At 37.5% G+C, this 20,146-nt stretch overlaps 1 long non-coding RNA gene across 1 annotated transcript; it reads left to right on the top strand.

Moving 5' to 3' along the window:
- Positions 1 to 10,867: 10,867 nt before the first annotated feature.
- Positions 10,868 to 19,296, top strand: LOC136844223 (uncharacterized). The gene is made up of 3 exons (XR_010854777.1): positions 10,868 to 11,003; positions 17,431 to 17,562; positions 19,148 to 19,296. It is a non-coding gene; the product is annotated as an uncharacterized lncRNA (long non-coding RNA).
- Positions 19,297 to 20,146: the final 850 nt, after the last annotated feature.

The following is a 20,146-nucleotide window of genomic DNA, read 5'->3' as shown; positions in this document are numbered from 1 at the left end:
CACTGATATGATTATTAACACTACCAATTTACTCAGAGATAAGGCGAGCCACTTATTCAATTGTCATCTCGGCTATGAGTCACAGACTGATTTGAATTAACGCCTGTGCTGTGGGTGTGACCCTACGATAACGTGTCGCGATCAAGAGTAACCACTCCAAATGCGTATTCCGCGTTGCCTAGGATGACGGACATACTCACATACGCACACTTTTATGGTAGGAAATTCGTACAGCATTTACGCTGTACAGAAAACTCGATTGCGCCTAAGAAACTTCGGCGCATTTTTTACTTGTGTTCTTTTGCACTTACTCTAAATTGAAATAACTGATAGAAATGCAGCATTCATGGGAGGAAACCGTGTATTGACTGTAAACAAATGGATGTCTTCTTTTCCCCACGAATACCTGTCTTTTAAAGCCTGAGGATAACGGACGAGTAGAGGACGTTTGGTTTATAAACTTTACTTTTGCACCTTTTGAGTATTATCTAAATTCTGTTGTCTTTCTTCCATCGACTAAACATCACCTTTCCTCCTCCAAGACTTCAGGATTGTAAATTCCCCTCCCCCAATCCTCCCCCCCGCTCTATTTCTCTCCTTCTGGATTCGTTAAATCTTCCTCCTCGTGGTAAGATTCCTATTGCATTCAGTCGACCACTCGAATCATTTCCTTGCTCTCAGACAGTTTCAAGAATTCCATTTTGTTATTTATTACAGCATCAGGCAAGATTTATATTTTTAGGAATCAGCTTAAACCATAACGGACTTTAGCTCTCTCTCTCTCTCTCTCTCTCTCTCTCTCTCTCTCTCTCTCTCTCTCTCTCTCTCTTTGAGTTAAGCTCATTCAAACAAGCTATTCACTTTTGACTTTTAAATCTGACATTTACACGGCAGCTACGTTTTTTCCGCATACGTATTGTAAGTACCTATTAAAACCAAGGTCATCGTCAAGCGCATGCAGGAAATACCTCCCCGTGATGGAATTGAACTCCCTTAGGACAGAAAATTCCAGTTCATCTTGATGCTAAGAAGACCTTCGCATTCCCAGTTCGCCTTTCCCCACCCCTACCCACTTCTGTCATACTTCTGTGCCGTGGTCTACAAGCATTATAGATATAAGGTTTGCACACCTTATCGGTTTCTTTGCCAGTCATCGAAGTAATATACAGTTTTGTTACATTGGATTTTAAATATTTCTTTGTGGTGGACGGAAGCGTTTGGGTTAATCCGAGTATTCTTGCACTCCAGTCTTGGTAACGGACGTCGGCAATGCTTTAGTGCGTATTTAGCTGAATTCACTGATTCACCTAGAACCATATTTTCGATAATATTCGTGCTATGTATAGCACGTAAGCTATTTCAAGGACATGCTCATATGCAGCATTCGGCATACCAAGCTAGTGATTCGAATGTATAGGGTTAATTACATAGGAGTGTTTTCGCTGTTGTAGAGAATTATTCATTCAGTGATTAAATACCTTTGGATATGTATATATAATATCGCTAAGTTTTGTATCAGAAAACGTATTTGATTGATTCTTAACTACAGAAAAAAAAGGCACACCCAGTTACTATTGGTGATTGTCGTGTCTCCTGCCTACCACATAGACACGATAAAATTCTCATCTTGTTTTCTAAGTTTCTTCAGTTTCCAGAATTTCTTTTTTCAGTATCCTCATGTACTCCCAAGGGGCTTAAATATCCAGGCTTCCTTTTCCTCAACCTCATCCCCATACCCGTATTTTCACCACTTATTCGCCTCTCACCTTCCTCACTTCGCATTCTTTCGAATCTACTGTGGGTCCTCATACTCCTGCCCCTTTGGAATCTTTAATCCAGAAATGTTTGTTCATACTAATTCAGCTTCCTGATCTACATCATACAGCGGTACGTTATATGACTTTTTTTTCCCCGAGAACTGACTTTATTATGTATCATGCTGTAAGTTCAGGCAAAAGCACTAAAAAAATTTGTTTTATAAGGTTTCGTTCACTTGAAGTAGTTTGCTTTTGCACATTCTTCTTTTAGTCAACGTAAAAAGTAATGTCTCGAGAACGGTTTAACGGATTGGGATAGATTCGCCAATCACATTCACTCAGCGACTCCCTCCCGAGGATAAAACTGGCAACTCCAAGTACCTGTATTATAAATGGATGAAATACCTCTTACCTGTACAGACTCGTCTTCAGGTACCCCGCGTAAGTTTCAAGAATGATTGAATTTTAACTTCCCCAACGAAAAACTGATTGAGCTGTCCCCGTGACTGGTTTTTCAGCCTAAATTTCAAAATTTAACCAGTCACAAGGATTAGGTTTGCTGCACATCGGTGAAGAGTGAATCTGACTACTTGTCACCGTCCGAACTACGTCGCTTATTCCTGAATTATAGGGAAAGTAAATGAAACCAGCCGTTCCAGCGTGATTCTAGTCATCAGGACCAGGCGATTTAATCGCAACTGAGTACTCTCGACTAATTGCTTTCGTTAGTGAGATAGTTCTATGACTTTGGCTGTAAAGATAGTGTTGAAGGCTATTACGTCTTTGCTTGTGATATATAAAACATTGCAGAAACTTGTAAGCTTTGACGGGTTTTAACTCGGAAAAAGATGGACGGAAACTAGAGGCGAATTAGAGGAAAAGTTCTCAGAGAGAGAGAGAGAGAGAGAGAGAGAGAGAGAGAGAGAGAGAGAATTCACGTATATGCTATGCCAAACGCTTGACAATCGGTAACGGGGTTCTTCATCCTGGCAGAGCTAAACTTAAACAAAAGAAGCGATCGTAAAAAATTCAACAGAAAACCAAATGTACTGTATATCCACAAAAACATTGACCTCGGCTTTTTTGGAGACAAGATTAACAAATGTTCATAAATTAATTTCTTGGAAGATTACTTATATTTTTCCATAAAGTTTTGTAGCTCTATTTGTTTATTAGATTCGAGATGCTAAGGTGCTGTACCGGCTTCCACAGACATTAAAGCTTAATATGCATAATATTCTTAATGTGGATTGATAATAAAGCTTAGGAGTATGTGTTATCCATGTAAATGTGTTTGTGATTTGGAGGTAATTTATATGAAATTAATTTAATTAGTTTTTCACGCCAAGGATAGGGATGATAACTTCGAGATCGACACTGGAACAGAATTGAGAGGGGTGGGGGGGCGTGTGTGTGTGTGTGTGTGTGTGTGTGATTGGAGCCGGGGAAGGTGGGAGCTCGCCATTAAGTGAAGATTACAAGAACCAACTAATAGTAGTTTACGTTGTTCGGTTGCCAATAGGACTTCATAAAAACGTGTAGGAAGTAAAGGTAAATGCGTGATTTGAGACGGGTAATGGTAAAGGTGATTTAAGATTGGTAGAATTTGTTATGGCTATAGAAAACTGCACGGAAAAGACATTGTTGATTGATTTCCTGATACAATAAACGAGATTTATTGATAAAGGGAATGAACGCAATGGATTTTATTGAATTTGATGATTTCCTAGTTGGCTTAAAGAGGTGTGAAAGCCTGGTTGTAAAAACACCAAGCGGTTGATATGTCTGAATCAAGGTGTAAATTATAGGAAATAATTAAAGAGAAATGTTGATTTACGTTCCTTCATTTTTAACTTGGACACTGTTAATGTTCGTATGATTTCTTCCAGATATTACATCAAAGTTGAAAACAGGACAGATTAGAGAGGTTGCAATCTGTAATCCCCTTAGGACTTATAGATGGCAATTGGAACACCCAACTGGTCGTATACGAGAAGTTGGATTTACTTGACATCAAACTGTGGTAGCAGTAGGAAGGGATTATTCTGAAACCTGACTTCCCCCCGACATATTCCCCTGACCTATTCCCCTCCAGACATCCCCGCCCCCGGACATTTCCCTCCTAGTATACAGCAAGTTACTCAATTACCCGTGATAGTTTAAGTGGTTGGGATGCTAGTTCTGCCAATTCTGTTGATACTCTCATTATCACAGTGTACTTGGACAGTGGCGTCCAGAGCCCTGTTACTTGACACCAAATCTCGGTACAGCCTGCACCCACGACATGGCTAAGAACAGCCCACAATGTTGTGGGGGTTTGTTCATGTATACGTAAGAAGTAGCCCAGGCCAATCATGTCCGAACGTACAGTTAACCCCTAAGTTCGGAGTAAACAATTGAACAGAGCCTAGTATGCAGTTTGTCGATAGAGCTCACGTCGCTCGTTTTCTGTGGCTAGCACGCGCAGCGCAACATTACTGCCTGCCAGAAGATACAAGCTTGCCAAGAATCTTTCAAAATGCGGATAAGGCGTGAAGCGCTGTTCCGCCATTCCCAAACTGAAAACAGAAATGTTAAAAATGAATGTTTTAATCCTTGATGCAATGATGTTTTTATCAGTCTTTATTGTTCCATAAAAATACAATAAATAATGCATGACTCTTAGAAACAAACAAACTTTCGCTCTTATTGCATACAGTAGATAAATGTCCAAAGGGGAAAATGTCTGGGGAGAATATGTGGGGATGTCCTACGCTCGTCTTAACGACATTGAAAGAGGCTCTTTTAGTAATAAGAAAATCAAGAAACGATTACAGTGCAAGAGATGATAGGAGTATGTGTGTGTGCATTACAGCAAGACTGTGAAACCAGGGATTTCACGAAATTCCTGAAATTTTCAGGGAATTCGTGAAATCACCAATTCACTTAATGACATTTGATCCCCGAGGGGATAGTGTAGATGAATCACTGTTTTGCCGTGTTTAGTACTAGCCTCTCGGGGTTCAAATGTATTTCGCCATGTTTAGTACTAGCCCCTCGGGGATCAAATGTCCCTAGGTGCATTTGATCACATTTGATCCCCGAGGGGCTAGTACTAAACACGGCGAAACACAGTTGATCCCCGGGGGGTTAGTGCTAAACACGGCGAAACAGTATAGATGAATCACTGGTTCGCCGTGTTTAGTACTAGACCCTCGAGGATTCCTAAGGGAGTTGGTGATTTCAATGAATTCTCTGGTTTCACAATCTTACTGTAACACACACACATACGCCTATATATATATATATATATATATATATATATATATATATATATATATATATATATATATATATATATATATATATATATATATATATACATTATATATATATATATATATATATATATATATATATATATATATATATATATATATATATATATATATATACATACATACATATATATATATATATATATATATATATATATATATATATATATATATATATATATATATATATATATATATATATATATATATATATATATATATACATATATGTATATATGTATGTATGTATGTATGTATATATATATATATATATATATATATATATATATATATATATATATATATATATATATATAATACGAGTGAAAATTCAAATCAGAGTTTTCAGTCCGTCTACCCCATCTTAGATACCCGTAATTACTCAGTGCCAGAGGTAGCGTGTTTACACCTATTCCGTTTGGATAAGTATGTCTGGTTTTCTGATGTTTCAAATTGACAAAAAAGTGAAGGATTGCATCGAGTAGTGAGAGATTGCTTGTGCATGTTACAAGGAATTCAGTAGCAATGAAAACTTACATTTTATAAAACGTTATTGGACCCTTCCTCTCGTAACTGGATGCACAGACATTAGAAACTAACATAAGTTCATTTAAATTCTCACTATCAACATTACAAAATTCACTTTTACATCATAATGCATATACTGTATATATATATATATATATATATATATATATATATATATATATATATATATATATATATATATATATATATATATATATATATATATATATATATATATATATATATATATATATATATATATGTATATATATATATATATATGTTTATATATGTATACACTAATATATATGCTTTATGATGTGTGCAATAATTCTGTAATAATTTGATAATAAGAATTTAAGGAAATTTCTGTTGGTTTGTATGTCTGCACATCCAATTACGTGATGAAGGGTCCAATAACGTTTTTAAAAAATGTCATCGTTACCATAGTTTTTGCGACACGAAATTGCGTGATCAAAATCTGTCGGTATTTGATGAACACTATACAGGCGTGCAGTTTATTATTATCGCTGTTAATGGTGGTCATCTTTAAACTGCAAATCTTATCTTCACAGATTAATATCTTTGGCTTCCTTTATTCCTGTCACAAGACTTTCTTATTTTGTTTTTCATAGATGAAGTACCACATCCATAGAGAAGGAACGTTAGTAAGATTACGACGTCAGTGAATGCTTCAAAATGCAACTTCATTTAATGAAGTAAAAATTATGAAGCCTGACCTCCCGTTCAGGAATTGCTGTGCTGGCTCCGCAGAAAAACGGAAATGTCTATCAAATACTTCATTAGAAAATAAATATCTGTTACTAGAATTAAGTCTTTGCCCTCGAGAGATGTAAAATAAACCAGCATTTACGTTGCAGTATGGTCACCGTCACAACAACGATCAGTTTGTTGAAGTTAAAATATCATCAATTGAGAAAAAAATATCCAGAAGTCTCATAGCTAAAGTTTTGATTGGTTGATTGATTGCTGCTGTCGTTCTGCCTTCGATTTTTGTTTGGAGTTCGACGCTGATGCTCTTCTAAGTATCGTCATGATACATCATTATTTCCATGCCGAGAGAGACGTGAGAGTTGCTGATGCGATTTGACGTTTTTCTGCTGATCAGGTTAACTCGATTGACTCCCTGCAATTTCTCCTTGTTTTCCAGGACGCTCGTCATTTCAGAGCCGATGGTGAGAGGCATTTATTCTTATTTAAAACTTGGTTTTGTATCTATTTATTTACTATTGTTCATTGGGGAACGTAGATAAATATTTATAACGCTTTCGTAATTTTTTTATTACAAACTTTTAAACTCTCCCTTTGAAAGTTTTTATTTTGGATTTTTGGGTAAGTGCCACATATTCTTATTGTTCGTCAAGTCACTAGACATACTTGCTTTCCCATCTTAGGCCTAGAGGTGGTAAACCCGACCTTCAACGAAATAGAAGCCATAAAGTACACTAATTAAAGCACACCAAGAACAATCCTGGACCTTTTGATACGTGTTTAATAAGAGGAGGGGGTTTTGAAAAGAGAGGGACGAGGCCATTCATTAAATTGCAAAGCGCGGTAAATATTTTACATTATTAAACAATGGAACAGGGAAAAGATGAAGAGGATGGTGATGTTGATGGGTGAGGTAACCATAGTCACGTGGTTGGGAAGTTACGCCTTGTGTTGTTATTGCTGCAACAGAATCCCCGTTATCGTAATTGGCAATGATTTCAAACAAAACGGTGTAATGGCCCGCTGCTGTGAGAGGAGGTTGGAGTGGAAGTGATACCTACGAGGAAATGGGGAAAGTGTACTGTAACCGTTACGGACGACGTCAATCAGTGGCCTTATTAACTCCCATCAATAACCATAATGATGCACAGTTTGTCCCCGGTGCCGAACCTGTTTGATATAGGAACTCTGAAAGGAACCTACTCACTCGCAGTGTAATCTGCCAGGAGAAGCTGGCTTTATCAATAGCCAAATAATACATGGAATGTAAGGAGAAAGATGAACAAGTACACATCGAAAAAGACAGAGCTAACAAACAGAGAACGGAAAGGTGAAAATGTAAATATATATATATATATATATATATATATATATATATATATAAAATATATATATTATATATATAATATAATATATATATATATATATATATATATTGGGAAAAATGGAGTCTGGGACGCTTTTGTATAACTTCAACTATAATTTATTCCATCTTACTGAATTCTATAGTAAAAACCATTATTTATGACATTACAAGGGAAACCATAAAGACAAAACCTCGTTAACTCTTGACACAGTCTTTTATGCGTTTGGATGCTAGTGGTGTTTTAGGCAGGGAAAGGAAAAACGGAGATTAAAGCTTGTTAGCCTTTAAACAACATTCATAAATCCTGGTGAAAAGCGTATCATTATGAATAAGAGGCTGGTGTCCTGGTTAGGATAGGCTCTTCCGGAACTTTACAGTACCTCATTCGTAAGTTCCTCACTGAATAAAATGGATTGAACGGGAGAATTGTGAGGGATTACAGATTAGCAATTTTTAATTGTTTCACAGGCATGTTATCTTGAAGAGTTTGGGATTCTTATTTTCATAGCTGTATATAACAGTTTGTTCTGAGGTCCATGTGTTTGATTTTATCATTTTGGGTTTACATTGTATTGTTAATGCTATAGTAGTATTTCAATTTGGGCTTTGAGATATTCCTGAGGTGTAAAAGTTATTTTTTTTTATAAAGTACTTTGCTGTTGGTCATGAGGTTGCAAGACAAGAACCTCTTTGCTCTTATAATTTACATGGTAATAGTCTTTTCAAAACTTGAACTTTGTGAGGACTGGGATAGATGATTGACTGAATGGAACAGTGAGAAAGGGTAGATTTGTTTTTCTCCACATGTAAAAGATATACATAAATTCAGTAATTAAGGTCACAAATCCTTTTTTCCTTTGCCTCAGAAAAGTTGACCCTGACCAACCTTATGGTTACGGAATGGATTGGTATGCAGTGGTAGGCCCTGGGAAGTGATTTCCGTCCTGCTTTCAGCAAGATTTTAGGATGACATAGTTATCGTGATGCCTCTCTTCACTCTACCTGTTACAGGTCGCCGTCCAATACCTACCAGATCAATAAAGGCAGAGGAACGTCGAATGGAATAAGCCTCAATCACTTTGCCTCGCCAGGGAATTAGACCCTGCCCATCTTCTGATAAGGTTATCATGAGAGCCTCTTCACGAGAACTACGGTGTAACCTTATATATTAGGTCAATGGAGGTACAATAGATTGGTAGATCTAAGTAGTAGCTCTGCGGCGGCAATTTCCTTCTAACTTGACTTTTTCTACGAGTTTTTTTGGTTGCTAATTGTGGGTCGCCCTGTAATAAACCATAATTTCCATTCTTCACAAGACAGAGCACGGATGTCTGTTTAGAACGGTTCATATCCCGTCACAGCAAGTGCAATAACGTTAGCGTATGGTACCGCTCCCCAGGCCAATGGGCGAAGGGACATTTCCATTTGGCCGACAACAAACAAATTATCAAGCCCCTAAAAGTGAAAAACCAGTTTCAAGGTAAAAACAGGCCTTATGCAGTATTATTTTTTCAGGGAATGGGCCCATATCGTTTCCTCTGATTGGCATCGAACAATGGACGTGCATTTGTATGAATTTAGTCATATTTTCGCAAAAAAATAGTTTTAGTAACTGATAAATGACTCAAATACAGACCAGCATTCAAAAGGAATCAGCAAATCGCGCAATACTTGTCACGTATCAAGTACAAATTTATGCTTTGTAAACATAAGCCTGTTTGCGATGTCCAGATGACAAATTTTGTTTCCAAGTTTCGAGTGACTGAAAATTTAATTCTTGTAAGAATACCCGATAGAAAGAGAACAAAGGTAATTTTAATCTTATTTGGGATTCATTTCATGTGCACATTGTCATTGCCCAGGATTTATTCTCGGATGAAGTGGAAACCCAACATCGATTCTGCATATTCAAATATTCATACAACGTAGAACTGAGGACGATGTGCCTGAGGGAGCAGAATGCCTTGCAAAGCAATCAGTAATCTGGCGGTGCATGATTTCGTCATACACTTTTTCACACAGACAATGCAAAGTCTGGTGTATGTCCCAAATAAGAAATTTATCGAATGCCCCACCCGCTCTCTCTCTCTCTCTCTCTCACACAAACACACACTTGACCTTCTGAGTGGAGCCAAAGATTTTAAATTAGAAACTTAGTTATGATGGGACTCCCCCATCCCCCCACTGCCAGATTTTGGTTATCTTTGCTCTTTAAAAAAAACCGTGAATGGAAAAAAAAATAATAATACAGTACCACTAGAACCTCTGAAGAATCGGTTACCAGTGAATAGCTTGTGAACGTGCTTTTAGCTTATTGTGCGTTGTTGGTTATGTTCTAAGGATACAGGATTGTGTTAGTTCTGCTCTCGTCAATCTCAAGCAGTCGGTAGACAGATACCTCAATAAGTTCTCTTTCACTCGCACAGATGCTTTATATAATAAAAGCACTGGAAAACATGAGCTCTCTTCGGAGCATCGAATGTGAATCTAGATTACGATACTTATATTGCACTCTTCTTCTGTATGTTGGAGGACATTAAGCCTGTTTCCTAAATTTCAGTCATATAGAAAGTGTAATTTAAAGCCAAACTAGAGAGACCGATTATGACTGCTCATGGGTTCGCTAAACTTGGTCGCCGTTTTAGCAGGATTATTACGCTGAACCATTTCAAGCCTCATTGTGACCCATTGCCCAAGCTTCCACAGATAAGTAACATGAGCTTTAGTGCCATAAAGTCTGCCACTTCCAAGGGGTAGACTCATCAAAGCGCAGGTCAAGCTACAGTTGACCGAGACCCTCAAAGCCATGTCAAATCTGTGACAGGATTTCGCAGGCAGTTGTTCAGTTATATGTAAATAAATGTTTTCCTTGAAGAGCCATCTCAAGATGAGAGTGTATATGATTTATTAATATATATATATATATATATATATATATATATATATATATATATATATATATATATATATATATATATATATATACACATATATACAATATGTATGTATGTGTTTTATACATACATATACATCGAAAATATCGATAACATTTTCACTGCCATTTACAAAGGCATAAACCACAGTAAATGAGTCAGTCTCTCTCTCTCTCTCTCAGCCAATCAGGAGTCGCTTTCACCTCTTCTTTTCGAAAGGTGTTGCATGGAGACTTGTGATTGGCTAAAAGCGATCTGGAAGGTTTTCAGGCAGATGGTATCCGCTCCTTCGTTGAGCCATGTTTGTTTTCCTCCGTCAGCGTTGTGACAAAGTGACTCTTGGTGATCAAAGGAATTTGTGTTCATTAAGGTGAGAACTCCGCGAACATAGACACGTAAGAAGCATAGTTTTACGGTCACAGAAATTTGTGATATATTATTGTTGGAGGTTTGTTAGGCCACGAGAGTCTTGTAAATGATGCTGTCCGAAGGCCTCTGGTGAGGAATTTTATCCGTATATGAGGTATAGTACCGCTGAAGGACGCTGAATTTCATGTGTATTAAACTACCTGCTTTTGCAGTAGATAAATGCTAGAGTTTAGGATCCGAAAACTAGGCCAAAGGAGATCTCCAACATAGCGTGGGTCAAGTTTGGCCTTCAGTCATGACTGGTGCGTCGCCAGTTATGTTTAATTTCAGCTAGAGCGATGCTTCATTGCAGTGTGCATGGAATCAATATATTGTGAATGGAGCTCATATGCTTTTGACCTAAAATGACTTATTTGCTTCCTTAGGCTCAAAGTGCTTGTTACTTCATTGTAATCTATTGCAATAAGCGGTATTTCTAAGTAATAGATACGCGGCGGGTATTCAGCAGGGTAGCAGTTTCTTATAGTATTTTGGTTGCTTATTTACAAATTAACGTCATTTTTGGGGTCGGCTGTATTAACCTGTAACCCCTGAAGTTCATCAACAAAGGAGTTTCCATACGCAATCTTCACAAGACAGAGCACGGCTGCGTCTGTTTCCAAACTTGTTCATATCCCGTCCGGCAAGTGCAATGTTTGGCCACTGGTTTCTTCTACACTTTTAGGACTTCTGACCTTTGGTGAATTTGTTTTGTTGTCGGCCAAATGGAATGACCTTCGCCGTTTTTATTACTGGCCCATTTGGCGAAATTCAGTGACGTAATCATACGTTAACAAGTTGTTGCACTTGCCGGACGGGATATGAACCATTCCAGAAATGAGACTCCAGTAGCCGTGCTCTGTCTTGTCATGATTGTTGAGTCATGGAAACCCCCTTATTGGATGGACTTCAAGGGTTAAACATTTTAGACCCCCAAAATTAACGTTAAATTGTAAATAAGCAACAAAATGTTTTAAGAAAACTGCCATTTCTCAAAACTTTAAATATCGCCGATGTATCTATTACATTGTAAGTTTTAATAAGCTATCTCATGAGTCTGCTGTAGTTTTCTTTTTTTCTTTGTAGGGGGCGGGGAGGGTAGGCCAGGCCGGTGTGAAGCATAGATCGGTTAAAGAAAATCGGACGTAAAACGCTAATGATAATGATTATGAGGAGCAACGGCAAGGTGATCAAGTATTTATCTGACAAGGCTAATTTTCGCCTATCCGACTTGTACTTTGTGCCAAGAGGGGTCAGGAAATCCCTCGAAACTGTGACCAAGCTCAACATTTGTCTTCTGACAGGAAGACCAGCAGCTTAGAGGAAGCAACCATTTTATTGAAATGGAGTTAGTAATCAATTAATATCCTTCGTGCCCCTCAAACACCAGTTACATGATGATTGGTCGTTATTGTGCACCTCAGTTTTAGAAAGATTTTTGAGTCAGGAGGCGGACGTATTGCATAAATCGCTTTTAAAAACCATTTTACCTTCATTGCAAACTTTTAAGATATTTCAACGCTGTGTTCCATACCAGTTTGTCAAAACGTTAAAACCTCAGAACACTGTAGAGTCTTAGGTTCCTCCGTAAAGGTTACTTCGTTGTTGTTGTTCATTGAAGATGGCTTTGTGGCAGCCAGGGATCTTTCCCGTACGAATAGTCCGTAAATTTTAAAAGGATCTCTGCTAGTGCAAGGGAAATAGGAAAGGCACGATTCCCAATCCTCCGGAAAGTACTGGTGCCCAATAGTTGAAAGGGTTATGTAATGACAGCGAGACCTGGTAAAGGACGTTACACCAGGCATGACAGCAAGTTCTCATTTGATAAAGTGATTTTTGCAATGAACATATTAAAAGTCTACGCGGTATCGCAAGCTTGAGATGGCTACTTTACCAAGAAAATCAAGGGTTATTTTATTGTCCAAAAAATCGGTGGAAGTTGGAATGCTGTTGAGTCATGGTGTGATTCAGTTTTTGTAGTTTTCAAGTTTATTCAAGGCACTGGTGGAAATAGATAATTGGGAAACAAAGTATATGCCAAGTCTGTATCCAGGAACCCGGGAGCGGGGACCCGAGTAAAAATCCTGGAATTCTCGTAAAAATGTGTATTTTCTTTTTAAATTTGGGGCACAGTGCTAAGGATTAGCTTGCTTATTTGAACGGATTCTCGAATTACATAACTTCTGTTGTGACAAGTTGGAATTAACATAACTTCACTATATGCAGTATACTGTATGATAATGTTTATGAAGTGCATTGGTAGCCTTGAGGAATCATGAAAATTTTGAATGAAATGTTCTTCGGGGGGAGGGGGCGATATAATTACACTGTATAACAAATTTCAGGTTGTAAAAAAAAACATATTCCTCTCAATGATTTTGTCAACTGAAGGTTGCTGATTCCAAATATACCAAGCATTTACCTGTGGCATGTCTCAGTTTCATGTAAAAACCTCAAACTCTTTTATACTAAAAAATTTTAATACAAGGCAATAAATTTAGGGCACTTTATAAATATTAATTTTTACCAGTAAATAAGTATAACACATCTATTTTCAAACATCCCATCAAAATTAACATTAAAATGTAACAAGATCATCAACTCATTAATATTTTCGTTGTTTATGTTGTACAATAGGTTCGTCACGAATCAGATTCCAACAAAAGTCTGCTAACATGGCCTGGCTCCATTTCCCTTTGTACCTACTTTCCGTTCAGAAGACTATTCCTGCTGGAATGGTTTTGGTAGTGTATGGAATGACAGATGGGAATGGAAAAATTTGGTTTCAGGAGATGTTGCAAGGCCAGCTGTTGGGGGTGATAAGTTATCAACTAAAACTTCATGTTGAGGCTCCTTGTGCTGTCCCATAACGAAAAAGGTTTCACCCTTAAATGCACACCAAGCTCTTAATCACTTTCCTCCATAAATATGAAAGTCATTGTCAAATGAGTTGAAAATTTGTTCCCTACAAATATGCCTTCTTTTCTTTGCATCAAGATTCTAGGAATTTCTTCGTGGCAAGAACGCTTACTTATCATGCTTCAGGGCTTTCAGGTTTCCAGTGGGTCTAGTTATATGCAATAATGGAAAAATGATTTTCTTTTTCACAAGTGGTTCATGACAACATTGTTGGTGGAACGGATGTCACTGAATCTTCTTTTGACCAAAAGTAATGTAATGTTCTGATCTTGTTGTCCCCCTCTTACATAGAAAGGTAATATTGGCTTGCAATCCATTAAAATGGTTTCCAAACTTTCAATCTGCAGGATAAGCATTCATGTTCTTTAGCATTTATGAGATCTAAGAATTAAAGACAGCAAATATGTCTCTTTTAAAGTTACTGAGTGTGCCACTGGAATAAAGGCAACTTGTTCCCTATGTGTAATAGAAACAGCTTTGATACTGTAGAGCGATCCATCAATAAATAACCTCCGTTGACTGGGCTCATAACTTATCTCAACAACATCGAAAAGTCCCTTAACATCGTTGCAAAAACAGAGAATTTTCTCCATTGAATAGTACTGCTGTAGATCCAATGAGCGCTTTCTAAATGTTGTAATACGTACATCTTCATCCAACAAATTCCATTCTTGCAGGCGAGAAGCTAGAAGCTCACTCTGCTGTTTGGTGAGAGGGATCACGAACCAGGTCATTCAGTTTAGATTGTGTTATGAGACGGGGTCTTCTTTCATGCTCAGACTGCTCATAAAAGTCGCCTTGTGATCCTGGCTCATAAGAGCTATCGCTATCATTGTTCAATGTTTCTGATGGAGGCTGAGGGACAAGTATATCAGTAGAATGCCCAACAGGACGAATAGCAGACTGGAGACGTGGGTAGATGAGAGCCTTCTTGCTCTTTCGGTTATGACCTGTGGAAGAAAACTGAATTCATAAGCATATTAACAAGCTCTGTGATTAATATGTTATCATTACAATGGTTTCATGTCAGCAATGTAATATCTAGAAAGGATGGAGAAAAAATACTCCTACCTGAGATGTCATGTCTGTTAAGCAAAAATAGCAGTCAGTTAAATGGTCCATCGGCTCCCTCCATAACATTGGCACCAAATTCCAAATTTAAGACCTGGGCCAGTGCCTTTCATCCAGGCAGAGAGTGAACTGTTGCACCTGACACAACATATATGAGACGCCCATCCCTTGTCTTGATCACCAACTTTGAAGCCAAAGTAAAGATGATATAGATGTTTCACATGAGTAGTCAGTGTCCTTTTGTACTGTTTGTGTTAGAGATCCGCAGATATAACAGAAACTGTCAGGGGAGTTTTTACATTTCCTAGGTATTGTAGCTAATGACTGTTACTCAGGCTGACCAACATGCACTTCTGCATCGCTTCAGTAGAATAACAGGAATAGGAACTGAAATAGAGAGTTTCTTTCTAGGCTAGAGCTCACTTTGAAACTATTGTGGTAACAATATTCAACTATCCAATTATCTGAAAATGGGTGGTCACACAGTAAAACCAGTGGTATTTTCATGAATGAAACAATAAACTACCTTTAAAAATATTGTCATTTCCGATTTTTTTTCACTGTTGTACAGTGTTATCGGACATTACATAGTCAGTACTATATAAATGGAAATGAATTATACGAAACTTCGACTTCCATTTCAAGGGCTCTTCATGATTCATGCCATTGAAATCAAGATATTTATGAGTAATTGTGAAAGGCACCGAGCCTAACCATGGTAGTAATCCCTAGAGCCTGAGGCCGTACTTGCGGACGCACAGTGAGACCTCATGATAGCGAGTAGGTTTTCTGATATTTTCTTCATTTTGCAGAATTTTTTAGTTCTCCTTTTTCATTTTCAAAATTAAGTTTTACTTAAATTCGAACCTGATATGAAGTTCATTCCGTAATCCCTTATCTTTATCAGGTTTCCAATTCCAACTGCGAATTTTTCCCCGGAAAAAACAGGTACCAGCTCCTCTACCTATAACACGCTGAGTGCTAACACTTGTATTTACAACGCTCTGCATACTGGAGTGTAGTCTGTCTGATGGCCCATGGCAGAAGGACAGTTGACCCGGTACTGTATTTCCTCTCCGTGTGGCATTAGCTAGATCAAGAGATTTCGGATATGATGCAACCGTAATATCATCATGGCATCATGGTTCAAATAGGGCTTTTAGTTCCATAAAATACATAACATGTGGGTATTTGAATGCCTTCCATAGCAATGGGAAATTGAGGATCAATTCTTGCAGTCGATACATTTATCACGTCAGAACTGCAATTTATTTACTTTTGTATCTAATATGACTGCATTTTGCCTTATGCTAAGTCATGATGTGAAATTTCCCCAATTGTTCTTTAAAAAGGCACGAGTCTTTTGGTCAAACCAATGGGCCTATGATTTCCCTGTTTCCAGAATAATTAGTGAATTGTCCTTAGAATTAAATTATGCTGAAAGACTTGATACTTATTCAAAAACGACTGTGTCATTTCAAGCGTCTCCTTGACTCCCCGCTTGGTGACACTTTCTCCCCACCAGTAAAGGTAGAAGGTTCTTCACGAAGTTAGTGTATCCAGAAAGCGTATGAATAAAATTCAAGGGTGTCTCTGTGGCTATCTGCAATAGTGGCTAAGGTAGATGTGACACGATGATTCTATTTTTTCTGATCTGATCAGGAATAGCTATATAATCTATAAATGCGTTATGCTAAAATGCCTTCGCCCTCTCTCTCTCTCTCTCTCTCTGTGAAATAACGAGGCAATATATTCTTATTGCCTTTAAAAGAGTCCTCGGCTTGTCTTGAGGGAAGGCAAAAGACGGAGTAGGAGGATGTGGCGTCATCCTCACTTATTTTGTAAGACTACTTTCAGTCCATCACGTGGGATACAGTTCATAATTTGCTTTAATAATTTAACCGTCATTTTCTTAGCAGTTCTTGAACAGTTTGCCTTTAGTTTCACCTTGTCTTAATTTTTCGGCCCCCTTTTTTTTTTGACGTCGATTAGTCAAGTGGTGCCTTGTACTCTTTATGTTGATGAAATTTTGATTTCAGTGGACTGGTGATTCCCGTTATGAGATTTATGAAGGCTGCAAAGGTCGAATCTGTTTCCAGCGTTTGTCAAGATCATTCTTGTCTCTTGACAGTTTTCGAAGTAATGGGGAGACAGACACATACAGCAAAAAAAGGTGTTCTTTCACGTGCATGTCCTTGGAAAATTAGTTGGTGATTTCTATACCAATGTGTCTTAAGTTCTGGAAATGAACGTTTTATTTGATAACTTTTTTTTTTAGTTCGTGGTAGTTGAACACTTAGATTTAGCTCCTTGCCGTAAGTAGTATGGGTATGTTTACAAATTATCTGCATGAAATTCAAGGCAGTTAGTAAGAGTAAAGAAAATAATTTCTTTTTCAGACCAACAGTGAGATGAACTACCTCTCGCAAGTTGATCTCCACCATCCTAAGAATCCTGTGAGCTAAACACTGAAATTAATTCGAATAACTTTACACAGCTACCGGCTGCCGCCCATTCAACTGCTGACCAAGGTAACTGAAATATCCTAGACCATTTCTAATCTGTGAAGGATTTTGTAAACGATTTTTCTTGCCATAAGATGGAGACTTACAGGAATATAGATATCAGTAAAGCTTTAGTTAACTGGACTCTTAGATTGGAAATTGATATAAGCTTTTCATATTTCAAGTAGGAGGTTGATTTTTCATTTGAGTGGATTTTATCCAACTCTATAAGGCAGTAAAGTACTCATATTCAGTCATTTCAATGATGTTAAATTACTTGGTTTTCTGAAAACGATAGTCTTTCTCCTTGTCGGTCTTTTTTTTTTTTTTTTTTTTTTTTGCTACATGGAGAGAGATTACAGGGTCCATATTCTTTTCCATTCGGTGATGATTGGTGTGAATACTTGAGCTTTCAATTTTGGGTAAATCAACCCTCCTTTTGGATGAGCTTGTTAGCACATGAAATAGAAGAGATTGTGTGGAGAACCTGAAAACCAGGGACTTGAATGCAGGTTAAGGCTGAGGCTCTCCTTCCGCTTTCCAGGGCTTGCAAACAGAGTGCCTGTCTGGTCTCCTTTACGTTTAGAAAATAGAGCAGGATTCGAAATTTCTGCAATTAATGGAACTGACGAGACAAGAGGTTGGGAGTGTGTGTTAGAGGTGTCGGATGAAATGAGATGACGAGACGAAAGGATGGATAGATGGTGGCATAGAACCGGTAGGGCCCTACCCCGTAGATGTCAGCGTCAGGGAAGCGCTAGTGTTTGGGAGAACAGTAGAGGGGCTTACGTGGTGATGATGTAGGAAAAGTGAATTTAGATGTTGTGACCAACTGGGGAAACAAGAAGGTAAATGTTTCATAAAGGCTCTTTCAGTGACCTTCTCTTGATGAAGCTAGGAAGTAAAAGGGTTAAACTTGGTGGTATATATTTGGGTTTTGTCAAGAATGCAGATGATATTTTTTTCTTTCTTTGCTGGAAAGGAATTTAATTAACTTTAGTATCCAATATTTTTCACATCGTGATATGTAACTGGGACCGTAAAGCAGTCTTTATGCTTGAAACACTAAAATTATCTTACTTTTTCATACATGACTCAATAAGTCAATGGAAATTTTTTCTTTTTTTTTAGACTGGAGTGCCGACCAAGGTAGTTTAGTATGTAAATTAAACTCGGAGATCTGGTTATGCAGTTTTTCGATTACCCCTGACATGGCAAACCGCCCTTGGGTCATTAGTAGTAAAATGGATACCTACTGATATATTGCTCATACTAAAGCACTGTTGAAGAAACCTGACAGTTAAACTTAATGGAAAGGAGGCGTCAGGTGTTGATCATTACTACTGATAGGGTTTAAGACTAAGTTTCGTTCCAGACCCCCATCAAGCTATATTTGATTAGTCGATTGCATAACGTGATTTCTCATATTAAAGGAAGATGTCACTTTGAGAATATTCAAAGTGAATTTGCTGTGTTACATAAAAGATATGAATTTTAGCATCTCGTTATATCCAATTTTATTTTTTTTAACAAATGGTGGTAGTTTGTAGAACACTGGTCTTGCCATGAATCGAGTTGAAAGCAATTGCAAGATATTTTCATTCTCTTTCAGTGAAGGCCTTCCTGAGAACCTGGAATTTCATGATGATACACAAGATGAATGTTGGCGTCCAACAACAGGATATACCCAAAGTAAGGGGTCATAATGTGTCGATTTATTCCTATTGTAGACACTCGTATTTCTAATAGATTTGTTGGTTTTCTGAGTTTTCCTTTCACCTTTTAACCTCTGTATTTGTCGTTGAAGTCTTGGTGATGGTATGTGTACATAATATGACTTAATAAGGGGACTAATGTTTAGTTGAAGAGAAACTCTTATTACCTAATATTCCTTGGAGCAACATAATTTGTCTAAAAGTCAAAGTTTACACAAACAGAATGTGTGTTTGTTTAGGTATTTACTTCGTAACTAGTAACGCAACTCTAGTTAAACCGAAAAAATACATTAGGGCACAATTTTAGACTTTAAAAATACAAATTTATTACTTGATGTCAAGCTCTGAAACTTTTTTGGGGGTATTGAATCACAGCTATGCAAATTTTTTGTATGTTTTCTTTGTGACAGAGAAGCTTTTGTAACAAAGTAGTTCCATTGACAATTAAACTAGGGATAAAGTTAATCTTTTTTTTTTCCTGAAAATTAAAGGTGTGAAAACTAAAGACCAAAACTCTGATATAAAACATTTTTCTTCTATCAAACTTTTGTTACAGCGAAGGTCAAAATCGCTTTAATATTAAGATCAACATTATAATTTCGAACAAGTTTCTGCAATCAGAACGGAATTCAAGCGAAATCTTAAAGGCTGATCAAATGCTCATTGATTTGATGCAGAACTTGTTGGAAGCCAATTCAAGTCAATGGAGAAGTTGGTGCCATGTCTAAGGGCTGAATTGTGGCTTTAGTTGGCCCATTATATAAACCTTGGCACAGGAATGACTCATACTAAAACAGTTATCCAAAAGCAGGCATTGAAAGTAGGATTGTGCTTTTCAGCTGTATCAGTGTCATTCATCAAGAGAGTTTTTATCATGGAATATTTATTGCGGGGAA

This window comes from Macrobrachium rosenbergii, chromosome 12 (assembly GCF_040412425.1).
Source record: "Macrobrachium rosenbergii isolate ZJJX-2024 chromosome 12, ASM4041242v1, whole genome shotgun sequence".
In the NCBI taxonomy this organism is placed as follows: domain Eukaryota; kingdom Metazoa; phylum Arthropoda; class Malacostraca; order Decapoda; family Palaemonidae; genus Macrobrachium; species Macrobrachium rosenbergii.
The sequence above is the reverse complement of the archived record's forward strand: the minus strand, read 5'-3'. Positions and strand labels throughout refer to the sequence as shown.